This window comes from Rhinopithecus roxellana, chromosome 19 (genome assembly GCF_007565055.1).
Source record: "Rhinopithecus roxellana isolate Shanxi Qingling chromosome 19, ASM756505v1, whole genome shotgun sequence".
Lineage (NCBI taxonomy): Eukaryota > Metazoa > Chordata > Mammalia > Primates > Cercopithecidae > Rhinopithecus > Rhinopithecus roxellana.
This window is the reverse complement of record NC_044567.1, coordinates 881,112-885,336: the sequence shown is the minus strand read 5'-3', so window position 1 is coordinate 885,336 and position 4,225 is coordinate 881,112.

The following is a 4,225-nucleotide window of genomic DNA, read 5'->3' as shown; positions in this document are numbered from 1 at the left end:
CCTTGGGCAACTGGCAAAGAGGAGAGTATTCAAAAAAAAAAAAAAGAGCTGCCATGTTCCCCAATCTATGGAAATAAAATTAATAATAAATAAATAAAAATTTTAAAAAGAGCTGTCATTATCATAACGTGTCTTATACCTGTCCCATGTTTACAAGAATTAAAGACATCTCCTCTGGAGGAATAAAGCTTGATGCGGGGAAGGGATTACATCTTCATGTACCTGAAAAACTGACCAGTGGAAAAGGGACTGGACATGTTCGCTTAAGTCCCAGGGTCTGAACAAGTTCCTGTGTGTGAAACTGTTTCAGCCTGACATAGGTGCAAGTTTCTAGTCTTTTTTTTTTTTTTTTTTGGTAGAGACGGGGTTTCACCATGTTGACCAGGCTGGTCTCAAAATCCTGACCTCAGGTGATCCACCCGCCTCGGCCTCCCAAAGTGCTGGGATGACAGGCATGAGCCATGGCACCTAGCTGGAAGTTTCTAACATTCATGTGATTGACGGTGCTGCTTTGAGTTCCTGAGAAAAGCATGGCTAACAATCTACCAGGCACATTTAGAGGGACACCTTCATTGGGTGTTGCTTCCAACATCAATGTGCTCTGCTTCTAAGAAAGTTAAGAGATAAGGTGGTTTGGAGGGGAAGATTATATAAGTTTTATCTTCAATGTGTTCGCTTTTAGCTGATCAACACCCAAGGAAGATAACAAGAATTCAAAACCATTAATTGGGTCCTGACTCCTTTGTGAAACTGATGGAAGCTAAAACTTTTCCCAAGAAAAATGCACATACACATCTACATACAACACTTTGCACTCAAATTCAGGGAGCTAACACAGCCTTGAAACCCATCCTTGGAACCCACAAACCTCAGGCTGAGAACTCTAATCCTGGTAGATGGTTCCTGACATGAAAATGACACTTTGGGCCGGGTGCGGTGGCTCAAGCCTGTAATCCCAGCACTTTGGGAGGCCGAGACAGGCGGATCACGAGGTCAGGAGATCGGAGACCATCCTGGCTAACACTGTGAAACCCCGTCTCTACTAAAAAATACAAAAAACTAGCGGGGCGAGGTGGCGGGCGCCTGTAGTCCCAGCTACTCGGGAGGCTGAGGCAGGAGAATGGCGTGAACCCGGGAGGCGGAGCTTGCAGTGAGCTGAGATCCGGCCACTGCACTCCAGTCCCCGCGACAGAGTGAGACTCCGTCTCAAAAAAAAAAAGAAAAGAAAATGACACTTTGAAGTTTAATGATTTCTTTATAAACTGGCACCTTAGGAAAAGGCATAAACACTTCTTTCGAAACAGGCTGAACAACCAAAAGGTTTTTTAAAATAGAGAGATATCTACCTCAGCTTAGGAAATAATGAAAAGGTGTCATCTATTTCTATTATTCACTCACTCATTCAATAAATATTTACCAGATGATGTGCCCAGCACTCTTCCAATAGCTATCTATGCAAGAATGAACTAAACACACAAAATCCCAGCCCTCCCAGGACTTATATTTTGTAGGGTGAGCTAGACAACAAATAAATACACAAGTAGTAATTATAGGTGTTATGAAGAAAATCACGTTGGGGTAAGGAGGAGAGGTAGTGTTAGACATGGAGTGCAAGTTATATAGGATGGTCAGGGAAGGACTAACAGATAAAACAGCCTTGAATCCAGACCTGAAGTTAATTAAGAAGCAAGTCTTGCGTGAATCTGTGGGAACCTCCAGGCAGAGGAAATTGCAAAAGTTTTTGTTGTTGTTTGAGACAGAATCTCGCTCTGTTGCTCAATGCAGTGCCAGAATCTTGGCTCACTGCAACCTCCACCTCCAGATTTAAGTGATTCTCCTGCCTCAGCCTCCTGAGTAGCTGGGATTGCAGGTGCAGCATGCCACCGTGCCCGGCTACTTTTTGTATTTTTAGTAGAGACGAGGTTTCATCACGTTGGCCAGGCTGGTCTCAAATTCCTGACCTCAGGTGATCCACCTGCCTCAGTCTCCCAAAGTGCTGGGATTATAGGTGTGAGCCACCACGCCCACCCACAAATGTTTAAGCCCGGAGACAATGAGTGACAATAAAGAGAAGAGGTATAAAGACCAAGCCCTGGACCACACCAACATAAAGGGTCAGGGTAATAAGAAAAATCTATCAAAGGAGAAAGAGACTGAGGAGCCACTGAGGTAGAAGGAAAACGGAGAGCGGTATCCGGGAAACCAACTACATAAAGTGTTCAAAGAAAGAGAGAATCGCCGGGCGCGATGGCTCATGCCTGTAATTCCAGCACTTTGGGAGGCCGAGGCAGGCGGATCACCTGAGGTCTGGAGTTCGAGACCAGCCTGACCAACATGGAAAAACCCCATCTCTACTGAAAATACAAAATTAGCTGGCGTGGAGGTGCACACCTGTAATATATAAACTGGCACCTTAGGAAAAGGCATAAACACATAATCGCTTGAGCCTGGGAGGGAGAGGTTGCAGTGAGCCTAGATCACACCATTGCACTCTAGCCTGGGCAACAAGAATGAAACTCTGTCGAAAGAAAGAAAGAAAGAAAGAGAGAGAGAGAGAGAGAGAGAGAGAGAGAGAGAGAGAGAGAGAGGAGGGAGGGAGGGAGGGAGGAAGGAAGGAAAGAAAGAGAAAGAAAGAAAGAAAGAAAGAAAGAAAGAAAGAAAGAAAGAAAGAAGGAAAGAAAGAAAGAAAGAAGAAAGAAGGATCATCAACTAATCAAATGCCATGATCAAATGTAAGATGAGGATTAAGAATTGACTATTTGTTTGAGCAACAGAATAAAATCACTGGTGACCTTGACTAAGAGTGGTTGGAAGTAGAGAAATCCTGAATGCAACAAGTTCAATAAGGAACAGGAAGAGAATAATTAGAGCAGCAAATATAGACAAGTCATTCAAGAAGTTTTGCTATAAAAAGAAATAGCAAAATGAGACAAATTAGGAGATCTTACAGCATGCTTACACACTGATTAGAATGATCCAGTAGGGAGGAAAAATTTGTATGGAAGGGGAGAAAAAGTGACAATTACTGAAAAATGTTCTTGAGTAGAAATTGATTTTTGAATTACAAGGCTTCTGGGTACTTGCATAATCTAGGCCACATGGAACACCCACAGGAAACAATCTCCACTAAAGAGGAGTTTAAAGTCAAAAGTTATAAGCCACACCAAAAGCAATTCCTCATACAGAGAAAATGGGGAATGGAGAGGTGTTGATCAAAGGGTGCAAAAGTTCCAGTTAAACAAGAGGAGTAAGTTTAGCAATCTATTGCACAGCGTGGTAAACGTAGTTAATAATAACATATACTTCAGGCTGGGCATGGTGGCTCACGCCTGTAATCTCAACACTTTGGGAGGCCGAGGCGGGGAGATCACAAGGTCAAGACCATCCTGGCTAACATGGTGAAACCCTGTCTCTACTAAAAATACAAAAAATGTAGCCAGGTGTGGTAGTGGGTGCCTGTAGTCCCAGCTACTCTGGAGGCTGAGGCAGGAGAATGGCATGAACCCGGGAGGCGGAGCTTGCAGTGAGCTAAGATTGCGCCATTGCACTCCAGCCTGGGGGACAGAGAGAGACTCTGTCTCACAACAAACAATCAAAAAATAATAATAATAATAACATATATTTCAAAATCACAAAAAGAATAGATTTTAAATGTTCTCACCATAAAAAATAAGTAGGTGAGGTGATGAATATGTTAATTAACTTGATTTAAACTTTTACAATGTATACCTACATCAAAACATCACATTATAGCCCATAAATATATACAATTATTATTCATCAATTAAAACTAAAAATAAATATTTAAAACTCAATTATAAATGACAATCACTAGTTACTAAAACAATGAAAGCACGTGCACTCCAAAATTCAGAGATAATAGAGTAATCTGAAAGATATTTTAAAATAAAAATTCTGAGTTGTTCAAAGAGGTTAAAAAAAAGTAAAAGCTGTAGACCAAAAGAACCATGTGGGGAAAAAAAGAAGAAAGAAAGAAAGGATGAAGGATGGAAGGGAGAAAACAAAATAAAACTGCAGGATCAAGTCTATTTCTTATAGACTAAAAGATACTAACTTTTTGGCTGGGCACGGTGGCTCATGCCTGTAATCCCAGCACTTTGGGAGGCCGAGGTGAGTGGATCATGAGGTCAAGAGATCGAGACCATCCTGGCCAACATGGTGAAATCCCATCTCTACTGAAAACACAAAAATTACCTGGGTGTGG